General features: G+C 43.5%; 1 protein-coding gene across 2 annotated transcripts in view; it reads left to right on the forward strand.

Moving 5' to 3' along the window:
• The window catches only part of LOC109869561 (ataxin-1-like), a 49,074-nt gene that overhangs the window by 1,514 nt on the left and 20,918 nt on the right, over nucleotides 1–26,642 (forward strand). Inside the window, exon 1 of one of the 2 annotated variants that reach the window (XM_020459782.2) lies at nucleotides 1,939–2,234. The exons of the other annotated variant lie outside the window; for it this stretch is intronic. The gene's annotated coding sequence lies outside the window, so the exon portion shown is untranslated. Of the gene's footprint in view, nucleotides 1–1,938; nucleotides 2,235–26,642 lie in introns of those variants that run through there. 2 annotated transcript variants of the gene reach the window in all.

Below are 26,642 nucleotides of genomic sequence, written 5' to 3' on the forward strand. Positions count from 1 at the left end.
ACTCATGTCTGTAGCCATGAAGTGCTTTGAAAGGCTTGTCATGGCTCACATCAACACCATCATCACAGAAACTCTAGACCCACTCTAATTTGTATATAACCCCAACAGATCCACAGATGGTGCAATATCTATTGCGCTCAACACTGCCCTTTCCCACGTGAACTAAAGGAACACCTACGTGAGAATGCTGTTCATTGACTACAGCTCAGCATTCAACACCATAGTGCCCTCAAAGCTCATCACTAAGCTAAGGACCCTGGGACTAAACACCTCCTTCTGTAACTAGATCCTGAACTTCCTGACGGTCTGCCCCCAGTGGGTAAGGGTAGGCAAAAACACATCTGCCATATTGATCCTCAACACGGGGGCCCCTCAGGGGTGCGTGCTTAGTCCCCTCCTATTCTCACGATTACTAACAAAGATGAGACAGCCTATAGAGAGGAGGTCAGAGACCTGGAAGTGTGGTGCCAGGACAACAACCTCTCCCTCAACGTGATCAAGACAAATGGAAAAGGAGGGCACTACAGAGGGTAGTGCGTACGGCCCTGTACATCACTGGGGCAAAGCTTCCTGCCATTCAAGACCTCTATACCAGGCGATGTCAGAGGAAGGCCCTAAAAATTGCCAAAGACTCCAGCCACCCAAGTCATAGACTGTTCTCTCTGCTCTCTGCACGGCAAGCAGTACTGTAGCACCAAGTCTAGGTCCAAGAGGCTTCTAAACAGCTTCTACCCCCAAGCCAGAAGACTACTGAACAGCTAATCAAATCAGACTATTTGCATTGACCCCTTTTTTTTTACTACGCTGCTGCTACTAGCTGTTTATTATCTATTATCTATGCCTGAGTGGCACAGCGGTCTAAGGCCGGGGGGGGCTTTACTTGACTCATCGCGCCCTTGCGGCTCCTTGTGGCAGGCCGGGTGCTTGCAGGCTGATGCTGGTCAGCAGTTTATTTTTATTTTTTATTTTTTATTTAACCTTTATTTGACTGGGCAAGTTTAACTAGGACAGTTGAACGGTGTTTCCTCTGACACATTGGTGTGGCTGGGTTTTGGGTTAAGCTGGTGTGTATTAAGGAGCACGGTTAGGCGTGTTTTGGAGGACTCATGATTCCACCTTCGCCTCTGCTGATCACGTTGAGGAGTTGCAGCAATGAGACAAGGTCAAATTTGGGGAGAAAAAGAAATGCATTGTTGGTTAAGGGCTTGTAAGTAAGGATTTCACAGTAAGGTTGTATTTGGCACATGTGACAAATAAAATGTGATTTGTACTGAGTTAAATCATTGAAATTGTTGCATGGTGCATTTATATTCTTCTTCAGTATAATTTGATTATTTGATATATTTTACATGTGATAACGCCAAACAGAGGGCTAGGGATAATTACAGACGTTTATGATAATCTGAAGTACCCTAAAGGGCCACTAGATGTCTTGTGATGATTTACATAAAATCCTTGAAAGTGACCCAAGTTATGGTAGTTTACTGGTAGTTTACTTTCCCACCATTCTACTGTGCTGTGATACGTGGAGAGGCTGAGGTGTTAAGCCAATAGCGTGAGATGTGGGCCAGTGCATTCCGCTGCTCTGGGGAGGTTAATGAGCATAGCCTCTGGGCACTCAGCCAAACTAGAGCCATTAATGCTGCTAGTGCTAACACTATGGCTAGCTAACGCTCCCACAATGAGCCTGACATCAACTATCAGCCCCGTACTGAGCTTTGCTAATAATACACCCAGAGAGAGAGAGAGAGAGGGAGAGAAAGAGAGAGAGAGAGGAAGAGAGAGACAGAGAGACAGAGACATAGACAGAGACAGAGAGACAGAGACAGAGACAGAGAAAGAGACAGAGACAGAGACAAAGACAGAGAAAGAGTGAGAGGGAGGGAGGGAGAGCGAGCGAGAGGGAGGGGGAGAGAGAGAGGGACAGAGCGAGAGAGATAGAGAGAGGGGGAGTTAGAGAGATCAAGCAAGCTAGAGTGAGAGAGAGGGAGAGTGTAAGAGCATAGAAGAGTTAAGAGCAAACAGAGTGTGAGGCAAGGTGGAGAGAAAGGAACATATTGAAGACTGAGTCGGAGACAGAGAGAGAGAGAGAGAGAGAGAGAGAGAGAGAGAGGGAGAGGAGGTGAAAAGATAAATGGAGCGAGAGAGAGAGGGCTGTATGTCTCTGTGCTTTACGGCTAGCTGATCCAATGAGCACTCACTCCGTTACTCACCACGCAAAGACACCCAGAGAGGTAAGTAACCAGAACGCTTTCTAGCCTCAGAGTGTGTGTGTGCGTGTGTGTGTGTGTGTGCGTGTGTGTGTGTGTGTGCTTTTGTGAGACAGAAAGTTAGAGAGTTGGATAAAATATGTATATACAGTGGTTGTTTGAAGATATGCTGTATTACAGGACTATGTGAGTTGTGTGATAGAGAAAGAAGTGTTCGTATCTGAGAAGATACAACATGCATGTGTGGATTGTATATGGTTTATGGTATAGCAGTCTCTGTTTCCAGTACATGGTTTATGGTATAGCAGTCTCTGTTTCCAGTACATGGTTTATGGTATAGCAGTCTCTGTTTCCAGTACATGGTTTATGGTATAGCAGTCTGTGTGTCCAGTATATGGTTTAAGGTATAGCAGTCTGTGTGTCCAGTATATGGTTTAAGGTATAGCAGTCTGTGTGTCCAGTATATGGTTTATGGTATAGCAGTCTATGTGTCCAGTATATGGTTTATGGTAAAGCAGTCTATCGGTGTTTCTCAAAATGCCTACTACCGTGCTCCAAGCACTCAAATTAGAGCACGGGAGGGTCGGAGTATGAGTCCAAATCAAAGTATGCGAAACGGTACACAGAGGGCACTTCTCTAATGCGTACTCCGGTTGAACATATTTTGAAGCATGCATCGATGCAAGCTTCAATGAAAAGTATGCAAATAAATATGATGTAACTACGTAAAAATCATGCACATTTTTTATCAATCATTGGCTGTCATTATTTGAATTGAAGCGAGAGCGAAAAAAACTGTCAGAATGTCAGAATAATAGTAGAGAGAATTATTTATTTCAGCTTTTATTTCTTTCATCACATTCCCAGTGGGTCAGAAGTTTACATACACTCAATTAGTATTTGGTAGCATTGCCTTTAAATTGTTTAACTTGGGTCAAACATTTCGGATAGCCTTCCACAAGCTTCCCACAATAAGTTGGGTGAATTTTGGCCCATTCCTCCTGACAGAGCTGCTGTAACTGAGTCAGGTTTGTAGGCCTCCTTGCTCACATATGCTTTTTCAGTTCTGCCCACACATTTTCTATAGGATTGAGGTCAGTGCTTTGTGATGGCCACTCCAATATCTTGACTTTGTTGTCCTTAAGCCATTTTGCCACAACTTTGGAAGTATGCTTGGGGTCATTGGGGTCATTGTCCATTTGGAAGACCCATTTGTGACCAAGCTTCAACCTCCTGACTGATGTCTTGAGATGTTGCTTCAATATATCCACAGAATTTTACTCCCTCATTATGCCATTTATTTTGTGAAGTGCACCAGTCCCTCCTGCAGCAAAGCACCCCCACAACATGATGCTGCCACCCCCGTGCTTCACGGTTGAGATGGTGTTCTTCGGCTTGCAAGCCTCCCCCTTTTTCCTTCAAACATAACGATGGTCATTTTTGTTTCATCAGGCCAGAGGTCATTTCTCCATAAGTACGATCTTTGTCCCCATGTACAGTTGAAAACCGTAGTCTGGCTCTTTTATGGCGGTCCCATGGTCCCATGGTGTTTATACTTGCGTAGTCCTAACCGACTTGCCAATACTATAGTTTGTTAACAAGACATTTGTGGAGTGGTTGAAAAATGAGTTTTAATGACTCCAACCTAAGTGTATGTAAACTTCCGACTTCAACTGTACATGCTATGTTCATTTTGGCATGGTTACCTGCCTTCAATACCCACTGTAGTGTGTGTGGTTCGTAAGCCCATAGGAATTCAATAGAGCTAACGTGCTAGCTACTACTGATAGATAACACTGTACAACTTTGGATAACACTGGCTTTAGGTCATTTTTGCCAGTTATAATATCTGGTTAACTACATTATTACAATTCACACATAGCAAGCTGATAGTTATGAAGTGAAATATTTGCTTTGTGTATATCTTGTTCCGTCTCTATTTCCATTGTCCTGGCTCGAAGAAGGAAGGTTCAGTGAATGGGTAAGTCCATAGTAAGTCAATAGGGCTAATTGGCTAGCTAGCCAGCCACAAAGAATTGTTAGCTAGCTACCCAAGAAAAATTTACATCTACCTTAGTTAACATTGGTTTTCGGTCATTTTTGCCTTTTAAAAAATCTGGTTAGCTAAATTGCTACGATTCACATACATCTAGCTGATAATTATGAAGTAAAACGTTTGCTTTGTATATGTGCTGTTTAGTCTCTATTGTTGCCATTGTCCTGGCTAGAAGAAGGTTCAGTGAATGGCGAGATGCAGCGTGAGGTAATACAGTAGGTAATACAGCGTGAGGTAAATCCACACTCTCGTCCTCACAAGAATGTACTCAAGAGAACGTTCCTGGAAAATGCACTTTGAGCATGAGAGCGTGGAGCACGGTAGTATGCATATTGAGAAACACCCTGTGTGTACAGTGCATGGTTAATGGTATAGCAGTGTGAGTCTAACAGCATGTGGGCATATATGTGTCTATGTGAGTATTACTCTTCGCACTAGTGTGTGAGTATGTGTGTGCATACCTGCGTGTGTGTGTGTGTGTGTGTCTGCGTGCATGCGTGCGTGCGTGTGTGTGCATGTGCGCCTCAGTGTGTGTTCATGCAAGTGAATGCATGTGCATGGGCCACTTTGTAAATGTGTAAGTATGTGTGAGGGATAGAAAGGTGTAGGTTCACCATTCAGCCTGGCTGAATCCAGGCTAAGAATTAGAGCAGTGGGCTGAAATAGAACCAGTCCAGAGATAGCCAGGGGCCACAGTCACAGAGGGGCACATATGAGGAGGGGGGCAGACAGAGAGAAGTGCAGATATGAAAGAGAGATATGGGGGTAGATATGGGGAAGATATGGGAGAGGGGGATTGGGGAGGAGGTGGAGGTAGGTGGGGGACACTGGCAGAGAGGAGGCAGAAGTAGGGGTTGGCAGAGAAACAGAGGGGGCAGATACTCCCATGTAGAGAGCGAGGGGGTGAGCGAGATATGGACTGTAGAGACAGATGTGGTGGTGGAGTTAGGGGGTACAGACAGACAGACAGACAGACAGACAGACAGACAGACAGACAGACAGACAGACAGACAGACAGACAGACAGACAGACAGACAGACAGACAGACAGACAGACAGACAGACAGACAGACAGACAGACAGACAGACAGACAGACAGACAGACAGACAGACAGACAGACAGACAGACAGACAGACAGACAGACAGACAGACAGACAGACAGACAGACAGACAGACAGACAGACAGACAGACAGACAGACAGACAGACAGACAGACAGACAGACAGACAGACAGACAGACAGACAGACAGACAGACAGACAGACAGACAGACAGACAGACAGACAGACAGACAGACAGACAGACAGACAGACAGACAGACAGACAGACAGACAGACAGACAGACAGACAGACAGACAGACAGACAGACAGACAGACAGACAGACAGACAGACAGACAGACAGACAGACAGACAGACAGACAGACAGACAGACAGACAGACAGACAGACAGACAGACAGACAGACAGACAGACAGACAGACAGACAGACAGACAGACAGACAGACAGACAGACAGACAGACAGACAGACAGACAGACAGACAGACAGACAGACAGACAGACAGACAGACAGACAGACAGACAGACAGACAGACAGACAGACAGACAGACAGACAGACAGACAGACAGACAGACAGACAGACAGACAGACAGACAGACAGACAGACAGACAGACAGACAGACAGACAGACAGACAGACAGACAGACAGACAGACAGACAGACAGACAGACAGACAGACAGACAGACAGACAGACAGACAGACAGACAGACAGACAGACAGACAGACAGACAGACAGACAGACAGACAGACAGACAGACAGACAGACAGACAGACAGACAGACAGACAGACAGACAGACAGACAGACAGACAGACAGACAGACAGACAGACAGACAGACAGACAGACAGACAGACAGACAGACAGACAGACAGACAGACAGACAGACAGACAGACAGACAGACAGACAGACAGACAGACAGACAGACAGACAGACAGACAGACAGACAGACAGACAGACAGACAGACAGACAGACAGACAGACAGACAGACAGACAGACAGACAGACAGACAGACAGACAGACAGACAGACAGACAGACAGACAGACAGACAGACAGACAGACAGACAGACAGACAGACAGACAGACAGACAGACAGACAGACAGACAGACAGACAGACAGACAGACAGACAGACAGACAGACAGACAGACAGACAGACAGACAGACAGACAGACAGACAGACAGACAGACAGACAGACAGACAGACAGACAGACAGACAGACAGACAGACAGACACAGACAGACAGACAGACAGACAGACAGACAGACAGACAGACAGACAGACAGACAGACAGACAGACAGACAGACAGACAGACAGACAGACAGACGACAGACAGACAGACAGACAGACAGACAGACAGACAGACAGACAGACAGACAGACAGACAGACAGACAGACAGACAGACAGACAGACAGACAGACAGACAGACAGACACAGACAGACAGACAGACAGACAGACAGACAGACAGACAGACAGACAGACAGACGACAGACAGACAGACAGACAGACAGACAGACAGACAGACAGACAGACAGACAGACAGACAGACAGACAGACAGACAGACAGACAGACAGACAGACAGACAAACAAACAAACAAACAACAAACAATGTCCCAAACAAGCCACCATACCGAATGACTTAGCAACCGTGATGCAGCATGACAATGTGGACGTGACTGGTCAGGGAAACCTGATTACTGGATTTCCTGCTTCCTAGATGGAAATATCTTGAACAAAAGTTCTGGTTGTGATCCTAATGTTAGCTCACAAATATGAGGATGTTTGAATCTGAGAAACCCAGGCTGTTTGTTAAAAACAATTCTCGTTCTTTCAACATAAGGGGGTGCATGCTAATGGTTCATTCGGTTGTCTGTAAATAAAAGGGCATCATTCTAACTTACAGTAAAGTGCAACTGAACTTAATAAACATTTATAGGTTGATTGTGGTGAGCGATTGGATAGTGTGTACTGATAGTGTGTACTGATAGTGTGTACTGCAGCACACCAGGCAGATCTGGATGATTTGATTACTGACAGCGGTGACTAGACTGTGCCAAACTTCATGTAAATTGCGACATCCTCAGTTACACAAATCTCAGAAATATCATTTTTGGAATTTACTGACTTTATGACCAAAATGATCTTACTTACATTTTTTACTCAATTTTGGCACTAGAATAAATGTTTCAGATTAATATCGATGCCACAAAGGCCATTTTCAACCGGAAATGTTTATTACTGTAAATTCAGTTGCACTTTACTGTAAGTTAGAATGATGTGAGTGGCAGACACAGGAACTAGACTGTCTGGGTTTGGCCCATTCATACCTGCACTGGAATTCAGTCAAACCCACACAGAAGAGAACATGCTATTGTGACTATATCATTTAAAGTAATGTAAGCAATTAGACAAAAACAATGTACTTAGATATGATTTTTTTGTGTGATTTGTGTGTGATTTGTGTGTCGCTATAGTCTGAGATGGATCTCAACACGGAATTCACTTTGAAAAGAGTTGAAAAGCATAAACCTAGATGTGTGTGTGCGTGCGTGCATAAGTGCCCTTGCGTCTGAATGTGTGTGTGTGCTGTAACACTCTGTGTGTGTGTTTGTGTGTGTATGTATCTGTGCGTGTGTGTGTGTGTGTGTGTGTGTGTGTATCTGTGTGTGTGTGTGTGTGTGTGTGTGTGTGTGTGTGTGTGTGTGTATCTGCAGCTCACCCACTCAAACCTCCTACAATACCACAGTGTGTTTCTTGGTACCTCACAGTCAGTTTTTCATGGAATAACTTATATTTCCAAGCATTACACTCTACCATGTAGCCTAGCACTTTCCCTCCCAGCTCGACGCAATGTTGGAGATAGTTGGAATACCACAAATGGTTGGTCCACAGTGAGAAAACCACCAAATTGACCTCGGATCAGTGTCAATGGCTAACCTCAGCCCACTCGAGTCTGAATAGAGAGTTCACTGAATGATCTTCTGGTGTCAGACATAGGGCTGTTTCACAGTAATATTCCAGAGGAGTTACTGTATCATATTAAAATGTAAGCGTATGCATGGTCAGCATCTGTGAGCCTTTTTTGCTTATATGAATCGATTCTGTTTTCAACCTTTTCATTGTTTTTTTGTGGTGTCGGATTCACCCTTGTCTTTGACATGACGAGGCAAAGTCAGGCAATGCTATGACACGTTTGTCTGTATGTCCATGTGTATTATGTGTGTGATTGTGTGTGTTTGTGTGTCTGTGATTGTGTGTGTGTAAATGTGCGTTATTGTGTGCAGGCTTGGCAAGGTTGACAGGTTGGAAGGGTGGGGCTGGTATCAGTTCACACATGTAGATTTATTGTGCTAGGGCTTTGTTTTCAGGTGTAGTCTCGCATCTCGATCCTCTGAGGTGAAGTCATCGACTAACTCCCATTGAGCCTGTCAGCAGGGGCGGACTTAGTGATTTGGAGGCCCCAGGCAGAGGCCTGTCTGAGGCCCCTGCCTGGCTCCAACTGCCCAGGAGTTGTTTGGATTCTTTTAGGTGAATGAAGCAGAATGATAAGGCTGACTGAAAATACTTGAAATACCCTTGTCTTTGCATCACCACAGGGTTGGGCACAGGGGTGGGCACGGGGGTGGGCTCAAGGGTCACATCAGGATTTTTTAATTAAACAAAGGGCCGCCCTCAGACTGATGTGTTTTTCTAGGTCCATTACCATTGTTTTATACTTTCACATTAGGGATTCATGATGTGTAACTTCTGGGCCAACATCTATATCTAATATTTTCTTTGCATTATTGACCAATAACAATATATATATGTTTTCATGTCTGGACTTTTGAACCACTCTAGCACAGATACAAACTGCAACCAACTGTATATGTTCATAATAAGACTAATAAGACATTCAGAAATTCAATAAGAAATATGTACAATTACTTGAATATTGTAATGTGGAACACTGAGCTGTATTGCATGCTAACATTTTTGTTGGAAAGATACAGTATATTATTTTATACAGATACAATTGCTCAGAGAAAGATATGTGTTTTTGTTGAGGAGGTTCTCAAGCATAGAAAGAAAACAAGATAATACAGAAATAATGTATTATTAAAGGAAATGATGCAAAGTTCACAAGGCCCCCTGATGATGTGATGGCAAGTCTGCCACTGCCTGTCAGTTGCATTCACTGTCAGTCAAACACATGTCCTCATTGGGTAACTGAGTACCTGCCTGGCACTGCCTGTCAGTTGCATTCACTGTCAGTCAAACACATGTCCTCATTGGGTAACTGAGTACCTGCCTGGCACTGCCTGTCAGTTGCATTCACTGTCAGTCAAACACATGTCCTCATTGGTAAGGCCAGAAGCTTAAAGAGCTCAGTATCACCTAAGAACTCACCAGGGTTTATTCCGCAAGCTACAGGGATACTATTCACTGTGTTACAACCATTACATCCAAGGCTCATCCTCAACAGCATGTATGTGGTGTGTGGGGGATGCTGAATGAGATTGACTCACTCTCCTTCTTTTACTAACATACACACAGTCTTGTATAACTAACCTTGTGGGGATACACAATTCAGTCCCATTCAAAATCCTATTTTCCCTAACCCCTAACCCTAAACCTAGCCCTAACCCATACACTTTCCCTAACCCTAACTTTAAAACTAACCCTAGCTCCTAGCCCTAAACATAATTCTAACCCTAACTTTAAAACTAACCCTAGCTCCTAGCCCTAAACATAAATCTAACCCTAACTTTAAAACTAACCCTAGCTCCTAGCCCTAAACATAATTCTAACCCTAACTTTAAAACTAACCCTAGCTCCTAGCCCTAAACATAATTCTAACCCTAACTTTAAAACTAACCCTAGCTCCTAGCCCTAAACATAAATCTAACCCTAACTTTAAAACTAACCCTAGCTCCTAGCCCTAAACATAATTCTAACCCTAACTTTAAAACTAACCCTAGCTCCTAGCCCTAAACATAATTCTAACCCTAACTTTAAAGCTAACCCTAGCTCCTAGCCCTAAACATAATTCTAACCCTAACTTTAAAACTAACCCTAGCTCCTAGCCCTAAACATAATTCTAGCCCTAACACGTTGTGGGGACTAACAAAATGTCCCCAGTGGTCAAATGTTTGTTTGTTTACTATTCTTGTGGGGACTTCTGTTCCCCACAAGTATAGTTAAACACACACACAAACACGCACATCCTCAGGTAGCCTAAAGGTTAGAGCGTTGGGCCAGTAACCGAAAGGTTGCTGGATTGAATCCCTGAGCTGACAAGGTAAAAAGCTGTCGTTCTACCCGAGCAAGGCAGTTAACCCACTGTTCCCTGGGTGCCGAAGGTGTGGATGTCAATCATGGCAGCCCCTGCACTCTCTGATTCAAAGGGGTTGGGTTAAATGCGGAAGACACATTGCAGTTGAATGCATTCAGTTGTACAACTGACTAGCTGTTGTAATTCTATAGAACGGTCCCTCATGGGACTGAGTGGTTGCTGGCCCTTTAAGAGGTCTATTTTTACAGGGGCACACTCATGCATGGAGCATGGAACAGAGAGGAGGCATGGAGAGGCAGTGGGAGACTTTTTCTGACTCGCAACTGTGACTCACTACAACACATAAGCTACTATAGGACTGTATTATTGAGTGTGTCTGGGGGGGGGGGGGTATTTGTGTGTGTGTGTGTGTGTGTGTGTGTGTGTGTGTGTGTGTGTGTGTGTGTGTGTGTGTGTGTGTGTGTGTGTGTGTGTGTGTGTGTGTGTGTGTGTGTGTGTGTGTGTGTGTGTGTGTGTGTGTGTGTGTGTGGCAGACACAGATCTCTGAGGTCAAACTGATAGTGAGTAGGGACTTAGACCAGACATCCTTTCGCACATTTTTGGATAGATATATATGCAAATACACATCCCCTTCTAGAGAGTGCACTTAGGTATTGTACACCCACTCATATAATCAAAAAACACAGCTACACATACTCAAACATATTAGTTATTTCATACACACATAGAGCCCAATTCAGACTTTCCTATGCATGCTTTTCCTACTCACTTCTCAGTAGTTGGTATTCAGACTTACTTTATGGAGGTGTGTAACAGGCTTTGCAGGGGTGGTTCCCTTGCGCACGCTGAATAAATGTCATTCAACTGCTGAAAACCTTCCCACTTGCTGGCCAGCAGATTTACTTGTGGAGTTGCATTCAGTAGCGTTTTCAGCACATTTATCTGAGGCCATCCCTTTAAATACAGTGTACCTTTAATTAAAATGTTGTCAACAGACTCAATATAATACAAACGTGTCAGATTATAGGGATCAATGAAAGAAAGCCATCTATGCATATTCGTCTCCGTTTCAGCACCTGGTAGATTTGCCCTTTGTGCTGTTGTCTGTGCCCAATAATGTTGTTTAGTGCCGCTACCATGTTGTGCTGCTGCCATGTTGTGTTGCTACCATGCTGTATTGTCATGTGTTGCTGCCTTGCTATGTTGTTGTCTTAGGTCTCTGTTTATGTAGTGTTGAGTTGTCTCTCTTGTCGTGATGTGTGTTTGTCCTATATTTATATTTTTTATCCAACCTCCCGTCCCCGCAGAGGGCCACTAGGGGCAACATTGTACACCTGGTACACGGTTCACGTGACTGGACCGTTGTCATATGATTAGTCCATGATTAGTGAGGATTAGGGTAGATTTATAGGACTATTGTTCATTTTAAAGTTCTTCCAAATGTCACTCAATGTTGCCCCTAGTGGCCGTTTTCCATGTCATCTCCCGACATCCTCAGGCATGGACGGACGTCAAATACTGACTTGTATCATGGGTGACCTGGTGGATTTACAATCCCCAAATGGATTACTCATTTACCTAGCTCTTATCACTAGCTCTTAATAATTACAGTGCATGGAGATTATATCGGGGAAAAAATTAAGTAGATGCTTTTTCCACTTGGAACCGGCACGTTCCCTCGACCTTATTCATGGTTTCCTCGCACGTAACGGTGGTGGAATTCTTAGGGAATTAAGTCAAGGTCAGATTACGACTTATCTGTAGACACCTCCACCACACCTTCACTTCTTAAATCTCTAACCCAAACTAATTGCGGGTAAATAGCTTGCTATTCACATGCCTAAGTTCAAGGTCAGAATACACATAGAGAGAAGTGTGAATAAAAATGGAACTAAGTTCCATTTACACAAGCTTAACTCGGTTCAGAATTCCCCCATAGTGCATAGATAAGGACATGCACACACAGACACTCACAGCCAAAGTACTTATACATCCTCAATGTGTGGGCCTAAAATACCCATCTGCCTTATGCACTCTGCATGTTACATAATGCATTGCCTGTCATTATCACAGTGCTCCTTCACACCCTGCCATGCCTCTGTACCTACATTACCCCCCCCCCCACACACACACACATTAACCTATCTACACACACACACACACACACACACACACATACACACACGCAAGCTGATTGACACGCACACACGCACGCACACACTGAAGTTACACATTCACATGCACACAAAAAGTAACATACACCTCTCCACCTCCTTTCCCCGTGTTGACAGTTATACACTCCAGCGCTCTCAAGCTTTCTCTTTCTCTAGGTGTTAGGGAACATACTCAAGCATAAAGAGAGAGAGATGGAGAGGAAGATGGAGAGAGAGAGAGAGGGGCTTGAGATACAGTTGAAGTCGGAAGTTTACATACACCTTAGCCAAATACAGTCGTGGCCAAAAGTTTTGAGAATGACACAAATATTCATTTTCACAAAGTCTGCTGCCTCAGTTTGCATGATGGCAATTTGCATATACTCCAGAATGTTATGAAGAGTGATCAGATGCATTGTAATTCATTTCAAAGTCCCTCATTGCCATGCAGTTTTAAAAGGAGGGTAGTGCTTGGAATCATTATTCTTCCTCTGTCAACCACAGTTACCTGCAAGGAGACACCGCCGTCATCATTGCTTTGCACAAAAAGGGCTTCACAGGCAAGGATGATTGCTGCCAGTAAGATTGCACCTATATCAACCATTTATCGGATCATCAAGAAATTCAAGGAGAGCGGTTCAATTGTTGTGAAGATGGCTTCGGCGCGCCCAAGAAAGTCCAGAAAGAGCCAGGACCGCCTCCTAAAGTTGATTCAGCTGCGGGATCGGGGCACCACCAGTACAGAGCTTGCTCAGGAATGGCAGCAGGCAGGTATGAGTGCATCTGCAACGCACAGTGAGGTGAAGACTTTTGGAGGATGGCCTGGTGTCAAGAAGGGCAGCAAACAAGCCACTTCTCTCCAGGAAAAACATCAGGGACAGACTGTTATTCTGCAAAAGGTACAGGGATTGGACTGCTGAGGACTGGGGTAAAGTCATTTTCTCTGATGAATCCCCTTTCCGATTGTTTGCGGAATTCTGAAAAATGCTTGTCCGGAGAAGACCAGGTGAGCGCTACCATCAGTCTTGTGTCATGCCGACAGTAGAGCATCCTGGGACAATTCATGTGTGGGGTTGCTTCTCAGCCAAGGGAGTGGGCTTACTCAAAATTTTGAACACAAAGAACACAGCCATGAGTAAAGAATGGAACCAACACATCCTCCGAAAGCAACTTCTCCCAACCATACAGGAACAGTTTGGTGACGAAAAATGCCTTTTCCAGCATGATGGAGCACTTTGCCATAAGGCAAAAGTGATAACTAAGTGGCTCGGGGAACAAAACATAATTTGGGCCCATGCCCAGGAAACTCCCCAGACCTTAATCCCATTGAGAACTTGTGGTCAATCCTCAAGAGGCCGGTGGACCAACAAAACCCCACAAATTCTGACAAACTCCAAGCATTGATTATGCAGAATGGGCTGCCATCAGTCAGGATGTGGCCCAGAAGTTAATTGACAGCATGCCAGGGCGGATAGCAGAGCTCTAGAAAAAGAAGGGTCAAAACTGCAAATATTGACTCTTTGCATCAACTTCATGTAATTGTCAATGACAGCCCTTGACACTTATGAAATGCTTGTAATTATACTTCAGTATTCCATAGCAACATCTGACAAAAATATCTAAAGACACTGAGGCAGCAGACTTTGTGGAAATTAATATTTGTATCATTCTCAAAACTTTTGGCCACGACTCTACATTAAAACTCAGTTTTTCACAATTCCTGACATTTAATCTGAGTAACAATTCTCTGTCTTAGGTCAGTTAGGATCACCACTTCATTTTAAGAATATGAAATGTCAGAATAATAGTAGAGAGAATGATTTACTCTAGCTTTTATTTCTTTCATCACATTCCCAGTGGGTCAGAAGTTTACATACACTCAATTGGTATTTGGTAGCATTGCCTTTAAATTGTTTAACTTGGGTCAAATGTTTCGAGTAGCCTTCCACAAGCTTCCCACAATAAGTTGGGTGAATTTAGGCCCATTCCTCCTGACAGAGCTGGTGCAACAGAGATAGTTTTTTAGGCCTCCTTTTTCGCACACCCTTTTTCAGTTTTGCCCACAAATTTTCTATGGAATTGAGTTCAGGGCTTTGTGATGGCCACTCCAATACCTTGACTTTGTTGTCCTTAAGCCATTTTGCCACAACTTTGGAAGTATGCATGGTGTCATTGTCCAGTTGGAAGACACATTTGCGACCAAGCTTCAACCTCCTGGCTTTATCCTGCCTCATGACGCCATCTATTTTGTGATGTGCACCAGTCCCTCCTGCAGCAATGCACCTCCACAACATGATGCTGCCACCCCGTGCTTCACGGTTAGCATTGTGTTCTTTGGCTTGCAAGCCTCCCCTTCTCCTCCGAACATAACGATGGTCATTCTGGCCAAACAGTTCTATTTTTGTTTAAAAAAAAAAATTGTTTCAAAGAATATGGCTGCCTAAATATGGTTCCCAATCAGAGACAACGATAAACACCTGCCTCTAATTGAGAACCACTCCAGACAGCCATAGACCTTGCTAGATAACCCACTACGCTACAATCCCAATACTAACACCAAAACCCCAAGACAAAACACACCCCAATACAAAAACCCCATGCCACACCCTGGCCTGACCAAATACATAAAGATAAACACAAAATACTTTGACCAGGGCGTGACAGTGTGTGTGTGTTTGTACATGTGTGTGTGTGTGTGTGTGTGGGCGTGTGCATGTGTGTACATTTTAGAATCCTTTTAGGTATCACATAAAAAATATATTCCTTTAATAAAATCTTGAAATTGGTCTTTACTACTATAGCCCATAGAAACACATTGAATAACACATTCATAAATGGCATAACAGCCAGTCAAAAAGGTTTTGAAGTGTCTGTCCTCTATCTAGGAGACATAAGAAAGCTCAGGAAATATATATTTTTTGACACATATTTAACCCCTTATTTTTGTTGGCACAAAACTACCTTCATACTTCCATTCGTTTGTATGGATGACCTTCAGACGAGTCCCGTAAGAGTCTTCCCTTTCCATAGTGGGGTTATATTCGTTTATAACTTAAACGGTTTGGACGCTGCAGACGTTTTTGTGAGAAGACAGATCTTCGGGATGTCTCCTGGTCTGACAAACACAGCTGTAGCTCCAGAGGAAGAAGGTCAACATAGAAGGATGCTGTGGATTGAGAAACAGGCCGTGCAAAAAAACGGGTAGCTGTATTTTTAATTGACAGATACTGATGGGGACTTTTTACTTATGTTACTTAGATTGAGAGCAGACACTTGCACTTTCTCTTGAAATACGTTTTGCATATAGGATATAGCCTACATTTTCAGTGGATGGTTTGCAGGCAGAGACAAAGAAATGGGTAATCAATATTTATTGAAAAAGGAAAGGCGCAACTTTTGCTCACCATGGTAGCCTATGTGTGCATTGCACCTTTTCCCATTTCAATGACCACTCATGTTGGTTGAGAGCCCTCCACTTCTTTCCATTTTCAATATTTATTTACGGGCACTGTAGTAAACTATAGTTTACACATTTTTAAGTTAATTTCCTTGGAAAAATAACTGCCGCGTCATTCTCCACCCACAAACAGTAGGCAGCCTACAGTATCTCATTTAGACCACATCAGTGGAGGCTGCTGAGGGGAGGATGGTTCATAATAATGGCAGGAGTGGAGTGAATGGAATGTTATCAAACACATGCTTTTGATTATACTCCATTCCAGCCATTATTATGAGAAGTCCTCCCCTCAGCAGCCTCCACTGGACCACACATATACACGGAGCACTTGATCTCGCACGCCCAACTAGGAGAGGAGAGGTAGGCTACTGAACTTGAAGCAGCGATTTCTGAGAGTGTGTGAATAATGCAAAAAATATGTGCTAATAATGCAACATATATGTGCTAATAATGAGACCAATATGTGCTAATAATGATACCAATATGTGCTAATAATGAGACCAATATGTGCTAATAATGCAACATATATGTGATAATAATGAGACAAATATGTGCTAATAATGAGAAAAATATGTGCCAATAATGAGACCAATATGTGCTAATAAAGAGACAAATATGTGCTAATAATGAGACAAATAAACTCAGCAAAAAAAATAAACGTCCTCTCACTGTCAACTGTGTTTATTTTCAGCAAACTTAACATGTGTAAATATTTGTATGAACATAACAAGATTCAACAACTGAGACATAAACTGAACAAGTTCCACAGACATGTGACTTACATAAATTGAATAATGTGTCCCTGAACACATTATTCCCTTTCCAAGTAACAGTCAGTATCGGCTGTGGCCACCAGATGCAATAAGTACTGCAGTGCATCTCCTCCTCATGGACTGCACCAGATTTACCAGTTCTTGCTCTGAGATGTTACCCCACTCTTCCACCAAGGCACCTGCAAGTTCCCGGACATTTCTCGGGGGAATGGCCCTAGCCGTCACCCTCTGATCCAACATGTCCCAGAAGTGCTCAATGGGATTGAGATCTGGGTTATTCGCTGGCCATGGCAGAACACTGACATTCCTGTCTTGTAGGAAATCCCGCACGGAACGAGCAGTATGGCTGGTGGCACTGTCACGCTGGAGGGTCGTGTCAGGTTGAGTCTGCAGGAAGGGTACCACATGAGGGAGGAGGATGTCTTCCCTGTAACACACAGCATTGCAATGAGAACAAGCTCGGTCCGATGATGCTGTGACACACCGCCCCAGACCATGATGGACCATTCACCTCCAAATCGATCCCGCTCCAGAGTACAGGCCTCGGTGTAACGCTCATTCCTTCGACGATAAACGCAAATCCGGCCATCACCCCTGGTGAGACAAAACCGCGACTTGTCAGTGAAGAGCACATTTTGCCATTCCAGTCTGTTCCAGAGACAGTGGGTTTGTGCCCATAGGCGACATTGTTGCCGGTGATGTCTGGTGAGGACCTGCCTTACAACAGGCCTACAAGCCCTCAGTCCAGCCTCTCTCAAGCCTATTGCGGACAGTCTGATCACTGATGGAGGGATTGTGCATTCCTGGTGTAACTCGGGCAGTTGTTGTTGCCATCCTGTACCTGTCCCACAGGTGTGATGTTCGGATGTACCGATCCTGTGCAGGTGTTGTTACATGTGGTCTGCCACTGCGAGGACGATCAGCTGTCCGTCCTGTCTTCCTGTAGCGCTGTCACAGTACGGATATTGCCGTTTTTTGCCCTGGCCACATCTGCAGTCCTCATGCCTCCTTGTAGCATGCCTTAGGCACATTCACGCAGATTCGCAGAGACCCTGGCAATCTTTCTTTTGGTGTTTTTCAGAGTCAGTAGAAAGGCCTCTTTAGTGTCCTAAATTAATTAATTAAATTTCCTACCGTCTGTAAGCTGTTAGTGTCTTAAATATGTGTGAATAATGAGACAAATATGTGTTTTTAATACAATAGGTAGGCTAATGCATACAAATCAGAAAGAGACCGTTTCCAAATCATCTGTGGGACAGCAAAAATATGTTAATCCCAAAGCTGTCTGTTTGACTCTGACTGCCCGCTTCCAACCACAGCATGAAAAATGTAGTCTGTGTCGCAATGATCTCTGTCAGGACCTGCCGAGATGTAGCCCTCACAAACCACACAGCTCTGCAACACTACACCAGCCTTCAGCTCCCTGGCCTTGAGATGGGCATTTTACGTAATTTAGCAGACGCTCTTATCCAGAGCAATTAGGGTTAAGTGCCTTGTTCAAGGGCACAATGACAGATTTTTCACCTAGTCGACGGGATTCAAACCAGGGATCTTTTGGTTACCTACCGCCCCAAGGGCACATTTGACCGATTAGGCAGGAGGCAATGGGATGCTCCAAAGAGCTACAAGTGTGTGTGTGTGTGTGTGTGTGTGTGTGTGTGTGTGTGTGTGTGTGTGTGTGTGTGTGTGTGTGTGTGTGTGTGTGTGTGTGTGTGTGTGTGTGTGTGTGTGTGTGTCTGTCTGTCTGTCTGTCTGTCTGTGTGTGTGTGTCTGTGTGTCTGTGTCTGTGTCTGTGTCTGTGTCTGTGTGTGTGTGTGTCTGTGTCTGTGTCTGTGTCTGTGTCTGTGTCTGTGTCTGTGTCTGTGTCTGTGTCTGTGTCTGTGTCTGTGTCTGTGTGTGTGTGTGTGTGTGTGTGTGTGTGTGTGTGTGTGTGTGTGAGTGTGTGTGTGTGTCAGAGAAATAGGCATAGGCATGGGTGGGCCTGGGTGGACACAGGCCCACTCATTGCATTGGGGTGCCAGGCCTCCTTCGTTTCTCTTCATTTCTTCATGTGTTCTTGTGTGCTGTGTGTATATTTAACATTTTAGTCACTTAGCAGATGCTCTTATCCAGAGTGACTTACAGATAGTGCATTCATCTTAAGATAGCTAGGTGGGACAACCACATATCACAGTATAGTAGGTACATTTTTTTCCTCAACCAAGTAGCTATCAACAAAGTCGGAGCTAGTACGGGGGGGTGGGGGTGGGGACCTGTGCACTGTACAGCAAGGTTGTCCTCCTACACCATGCTGATTCTATAGAAGGGCTCATGACCTCTCCCCTCTGCCTCCCACCATACCTTCCACATCACATCCACTGGGTAGGCCATGCTGATTCCTATTCTCCTCACAGTGAGATTCAACACACACACACACATAGTGGAAATCACACATACATGTGCATAGTATTCATACACGCAGGTATGACTGAGAGAGAGACAGAGAGACAGAGCGAGACAGCGATAGAGAGAGAGAGAAAGAGCATGCAAGAGAGAGAGACAGTGACAGAGACAGAGAAAGTGACATAGATAGAGAGAGAGAGACAGAAGTAGTTTTTCTTTTGAAGCCAGAAGGAGGCTAGTATCAGCTACATTTATGCCTTTACTAGACTATGGGGATATTTTATATATGAATGCTTCCGCTCAGTGTTTGAGATCAATTGACACTCTTTTCCATGGCACTTTGAGATTTATTTTAAACTGCAAAACCCTTACGCACCACTGCGCTTTGTATACCAGGGTTGGCTGGCCTTCTCTAGTCACCCGTAGGCTCAGTCACTAGTATACTTTTATTTACAAAGCCATTTTAGGTTTACTACCTTTTTATTTGTGCATTTTTATTGTTCAGAAATGTGGTGGGTACTGTTCCAAATGTCCGAACTGAATTTGGTAAAAGGGCTTTTATGTACTCTGCGCTATCGTCTTGGAACACCTTACAAAATACTTTTAAACTGGAAGAACTTGTCCCAAACCTTCCATAACAAAGCCATCACCTACGGAGAGATGAACATGGAGAAGAGTCCCCTAAGCAAGCTGGTCCTGGGGCTCTGTTCACAAACAAAACACACCCCACAGAGCCCCAGGACAGCAACACAATTAGACCCAACCAAATCATGAGAAAACAAAAAGATAATTACTTGATACATTGGAAAGAATTAACAAAAAAAACTGAGCAAACTAGAATGCTAGTTGGCTCTAAACAGAGAGTACACAGTGGCAGAATAATTTAAGGACTTCTTTGACTATGTACAGATTCAGTGAGCATAGCCTTGCTATTGAGAAGGGCCACTGTAGGCAGACCTGGCTCTCAAGAGAAGACAGGCTATGTGCACACTGCCCACAAAATGAGGTGGAGACTGAGCTGCACTTCCTAACCTCCTGCCCAATGTATGACCATATTAGAGACACATATTTCCCTCACAGATCCATAAAGAATTCTAAAACAAACCGATTTTGATAAACTCCCATATCTACTGGGTGAAATACCACAGTGTGCCATCAAAGCAGCAATATTTGTGACCTGTTGCCACAAGTAAAGGTCAACCAGTGAAGAACAAACACCATTGTAAATACAACCCATATTTATGCTTATTTATTTTCCCTTTTGTACTTTAACCATTTGTACATCGTTACAACACTGTATATATACATAATATTACATTTGTAATGTCTTTATTCTTTTGAAACTTCTGTGAGTAATGTTTACTATTCATTTTTATTGTTTATTTCACTTTTGTATATTATGTCCTGTTGGGAGAGGACGCAGAAAGGGGTTGGCAGTGCAATACATTGCTGTCTGCCATAAGAAGAGGGAGAGTGTCTGACAGACCAACCAACCTGTCCTCTATGCTAATTGGTATTGTTCAGCGTATGGTTATTTTGTTGTCCCGTTGTCAATATCAATTATATTTGATTTTAATTAGGTTAATATTGCAAATCTCCAAAGTAAGCTTGGCATATGTACACTACCGTTCAAAAGTTTGGGGTCACTTAGAAATGTCCTTGTTTTTGAATAGTAACCAAAAAACACCAGTCTCAACGTCAACAGTGAAGAGGCAACTCTGGGATGCTGGCCTTCTAGGCAGAGTTCCTCTGTCCAGTGTCTGTGTTCATTTGCCCATCTTACTATTGTCTTTTTATTGGCCAGTCTGAGATATTACTTTTTCTTTGCAACTCTGCCTAGAAGGCCAGCATCCTAGGAGTCACCTCTTCACTGTTGACGTTGAGACTGGTGTTTTGTGGGTACCTTTATGAAGCTGCCAGTTGAGGACTTGTGAGGCGTCTGTTTCTAAAACTAGACACTCTAATGTACTTGTCCTCTTGCTCAGTTGTGCACCGGGGCCTCCCACTCCTCTTTCTATTCTGGTTAGACAGTTTGCGCTGTCCTGAGAAGGGAGTAGTACACAGCATTGTACGAGATGTTCAGTTTCATGGCAATTTCTCACATGGAATAGCCTTTATTTCTCAGAACAAGAATAGACTGACGAGTTTGAGAAGAAAGTTATTTGTTTCTAGCCATTTTGAGCATTTAATCGAACCCACAAATGCTGATTCTCCAGATGCTCCACTAGTCTAAAGAAGGCCAGTTTTATTGCTTCTTTAATAAGCACAACAGTTTTCAGCTGTGCTAACATAATTGCAAAAGGGTTTTCTAATGATCAATTAGCCTTTTAAAATTATAAACTTGGATTAGCTAACACAACGTGCCATTGGAACACAGGAGTGGTGGTTGCTGATAATGGGCCTCTGTACACCTATGTAAATATTCCATAAAGAATCTGCTGTTTCCAACTACAATAGCCATTTACAACATTAACAATGTCTACACTGTATTTCTGATCAATTCGATGTTATTTTAATGGACAAAAAATTTGCTTTTCTTTAAAAAACAAGGACATTTCTAAGTGACCCCAAACTTTTGAACGGTAATGTACATTTTTACATCATGCCAATAAATTGAATTGAGAGAGAGACAGAGACAGAGACAGAGACAGACAGACAGACAGACAGATGTATTTTTCAGATCTCTGAGAGGTTTGGCTGTCACTGCAGATAATAACACCATAGAAGTTGCTATGTAGGTTTTTATCCATTGTATGGAAAAGTGGTTTGATCAAACTTCGATTGAGTGTTAAGGGTGATCGTTGTTTGTTATATAGGTCCCGCATAATAGTTATACAGTATTATGCAATGTATCAGGAGATTGTTGTGTATGTGTGTGTGTTTGCACCTCAGTGATCACTGTGTACAGAATCATCCCGTCTCTCCATGTGGCTGTCAGGTTGAAATCCGGACTCCTCTAACCAGGATTTCTGGGAAACCAGGGAATTTATTGAAAGTTACTGGAATTTTGCATCCCAAATCACACCATACCGTATTGTTCCTGATAATTGCTACTATTCCAGGTGACTACTGAAATCAACACATGATAAGTTGACTTCTCTGGTCTTCTCTGGTCTCTGGCTCTGGTCTCCATGGTGATAGACTGAACCCTATGTTTGACTGAACCCTATGTTTGACCGTTTGTTACCGTAGTGATTTGGAGAAAACACTGATTGACTGACCATCCGTGTCCAGCATGTCAGTGGTGATGAGACTTGGCCAGGAGCAGTCTCTCTCTCTCTCTCTCTCTCTCTCTCTCTCTCTCTCTCACTATCTTTCTCTCTTCCCCCTTTCTCTCTCACTCTTTCCCTTCCTCTCTCTCCATTCTCTCTCTCTCTCTCTCTCTCTCTCTCTCTCTCTCTATATATATCTTTCTACTTGCCTCTCCCCCCTCACCCACCCTCTCTCTGTCACCCTGGTAAGCGGGTCACTGATCTCATAGCGCGTGAGTTCTGCTCACACCAGCGGCTCTGAGCTTGTCTAATCTGCTCTGATTGGCTAGTGAAGACTGCTGTTTGCGTGTGTGACAGTGCTACATGTGGGCTACAGCTTGCGGAGGGTGCTGGGACAGCTTGACATGGAACACAAATAATGACAATCTCTGTATACTGTCCTGCGGCGAGGCGGTTATTTGCATAAGTAATGCATCTCAATGAAGATGATCAATGACATCAAAATGACACCAATTCAACCAGTTATAATTATTTACATGCATAATTGAGGATGGGTGACAAAACACTTTTGTTAGTGTCTTGTATGTGTGTTATTGCATGCAATGCAGCCATGCTGGTACATGGCTGCATTGGAAATCTGATCAAATGAAACTCCATCAGATGACAGTTAAATGTCAATGAAGGGAAACAGCATAACGCCCCCCCGCCAAAATGTCAGCAGAGAGCTTTTAGAATACCACTAACTGTTTCATTGTCCCTGAACGCTGCGTGTGAGGGTTTGCGTGCGTGCATGTTCATTTAAGTGTGTGTGTGTGTGTGTGTGTGTGTGTGTGTGTGTGTGTGTGTGTGTGTGTGTGTGTGTGTGTGTGTGTGTGTGTGTGTGTGTGTGTGTGGTAGAGAGAGTGGAGGTCTGCTGTAGTACTCTCCAGACAGAGGGAGGAGGTTGAGGAGCTAAGGAGGAGGATGAGAGGAGGGGAAATGAGAGGAGGTTCCCAGTTCCCACTCTGCTGAGTGGCTGACCTAAATATAATTAGCCGAGTCATATTTTTAACTGATACTGCGTAAAAGCCAGCTTAAGGAGCCATAGCTGCCCTATTTATACCCGGGGCTAACGGCCTGTACCACTACACAAGGGGATTTTCTCCCAGAACTGTTCTAAGCTTGCTTTGGCTGTACCAATGAGGATTCACAGGGATTAGCAAAACTATACGTTACAACCTTCACTCTCTCTCTCTCTTCTGCATGACTCTATGTATCCTTCTGTATTTTTAATGGTATCTCCCTACCCCTCCCCCACACTGCCTCATCCATCTCTCTCTCTCTCTCTCTCTCTCTCTCTCTCTCTCTCTCTCTCTCTCTCTCTCTTTCGCTTTCTCTTTCTCTTTCTCTCTCGCTCTCTGTCTCTCTCTCTGTCTCTCTCTCTCTCTTTCTCTCTCTGTCTCTCTCTCTCTAACTCTCTTTCTGCCCCTACTTAAACCCTCCATGAGCCCTATGCCACAAATGTATTCAATAGTTTTTTAAATCCGCTGTGTGCCTGCCTGTGTGTTGTCCTAGAGTGTTGTAAGAGACATCTTTGAGCATCTGTGTACACAGTACAGTACATGCAGGTGTGTGAAGGTGTTCCCGACCATGTGTGTTCTGTGATTGTTTTTGTGTATTTGTGTATTTTTCTCTGTCTGTCTGTCTGTGTGGGTGTCTGTGTGTCTGTGTGTGTGGGTGTGTCTGTCTGTCTGTCTGTCTGTCTGTGTGTGTGGGTGTATCTGTCTGTCTCTGTGTATGGGTGTATCTGTCTGTCTGTCTGTCTGTGTGTGTGGGTCTGTCTGTCTGTGTGTGTGTGTGTGTGTGTGTGTGTGTGTGTGTCTGTCTGTCTGTCTGTCTGTCTGTCTGTCTGTCTGTCTGTCTGTCTGTCGGTCGGTCTGTATGTATGTCTTTCTGTCTGTGTGTGTGGGGGTGTATCTGTCTGTCTGTGTGTGTGGGTGTATCTGTCTGTCTGTCTGTCTGTCTGTCTCCGGAAGAAAAAAGGCAGCTGGAAGAAATTGCAGCCGTTTTACAAGCGCCTAACCAATTGTGCTATTATGTATCTCATTTTGTAAATAATCTGTAAAACGTGTATAACATATAAGATATAAGATATATTGACTGTATGTTTGTTTATTCCATGTGTAACTCTGTGTTGTTGTATGTGTCGTACTGCTGTGCTCTATCTTGGCCAGTTCGCAGTTGTAAATGAGAACGTGTTGTCAACTAGCCTACCTGGTTAAATAAAGGTGAATTTAAAAATAACTGAAGGTAGAAGCCTAAGTGTTATTGTTTATTAGTTTACTCCAATTGGGGGAAGGGTGGTAGGGTTTGTGGGGAATAATAAAGGCCTATTCTGAAAAAAAGTATGTATGTCTATATAGGTATGTGTATGTATATATGTGTATAAAATGATGCAGACAATTACATTGATGGAAGCAACATTCTTTCTGCAATATTGAGCTGATCCAACCCTAAAAATAAAAAAATGTAAACAATTATTCTTATTATTCTTTTTTAAAATATATATTTTAAATAAAACAATAGTACGCAAGTATAAACACCATGGGACTGCGAAGCCGTCATACCGCTCAGGAAGGAGACGCGTTCTATCTCCTAGAAATGAATGTACTTTGGTGCAAAAAGTGCAAATGTATCCCAGAACAACAGCAAAGGACCTTGTGAAGATATTGGAGGAAACAGGTACAAATGTATCTATATCCACAGTAAAACAAGTCCTATGTCGGCATAACCTGAAAGGCCGCTCAGAAAGGAAGAAGCCACCGCTCCAAAACCACCATAAAAAAGCGAGACTATGATTTGCAACTGCACATGGGGACAAAAATTTTACTTTTATTTTTTGTGGGAGTGCATTGCTGCAGGAGGGACTAGTGCACTTCACAAAATAGATGGCATCATGAGGGAGAAAAATTCTGTGGATATATTGAAGCAACATTTCAAGACATCATTCGGGAAGTTAAAGCTTGGTCGCAATTGGGTCTTCCAAATGGACAATGACCCTAAGCATACTTCCAAAGTTGTGGCAAAATGGCTTTTAAGGACAACAAAGTCAAGGTATTATAGTGGCCATCACAAAGCCCTGACCTCAATCCCATAAAAAATGTGTGGGCAGAACTGAAAAAGCGTGTGCGAGCAAGGAGGCCTACAAACCTGACTCAGTTACAGCAGCTCTGTCAGGAGGAATGGGCCAAAATTCACCCAACTTATTGTGGGAAGCTTGTGGAAGGCTACCCGAAATGTTTGACCCACGTTAAACAATTTAAAAGCAATGCTACCAACTACTAATTGAGTGTATGTAAACTTCTGACACACTGGGAATGTGATGAAAGTAATAAAAGCTGAAATAAATCATTCTCTCTACTATTCTGACATTTCATATTCTTAAAATAAAGTGGTGATCCTAACTGACCTAAGACAGGGAATTTTTACTCTGATTACATGTCAGGAATTGTGAAAAACTGAGTTTAAATGTATTTGGCTTAAGTGTATGTAAACTTCCGACTTGAACTGTGCAAATAGCCAGACTAACCGATGCACCCACACATTGACTCTGTTCCAGTACCACCTGTACATAGCCTCGCTACTGTTATTTTTTACTTTTTTTTTTTTATTTCTTTACTTATCTATTGTTTACCTAATACCCATTTTTTACTTAAACACTGCACTGTTGGTTAAGGGACTGTAGTAAGTAAGCATTTCACTGTAAGGTCTACACCTGCTGTATTTGGCTCATGTGACAAATACACTTTGATTTGTCTGTGTGTGTGTGTGTGTGTGTGTGTGTGTGTGTGTGTGTGTGTGTGTGTGTGTGTGTGTGTGTGTGTGTGTGTGTGTGTGTGTGTGTGTGTGTGTGTGTGTGTGTGTGTGTGTGTGTGTATCTGTCTGTCTAGCTGTGTGTGTATCTGACCGTGTGTTTGTGTTAGTAGTAACTTCTGAGCCATCAGCTTAGCCTCAGTGGTGATCAGGCTGCTGTAGGCTGGGCTGGCTCATCCTGTTTGAAAATGGGTCAGGACCTGTAAGGCT

Source organism: Oncorhynchus kisutch, linkage group LG24 (assembly GCF_002021735.2).
Source record: "Oncorhynchus kisutch isolate 150728-3 linkage group LG24, Okis_V2, whole genome shotgun sequence".
Taxonomy (NCBI): domain Eukaryota; kingdom Metazoa; phylum Chordata; class Actinopteri; order Salmoniformes; family Salmonidae; genus Oncorhynchus; species Oncorhynchus kisutch.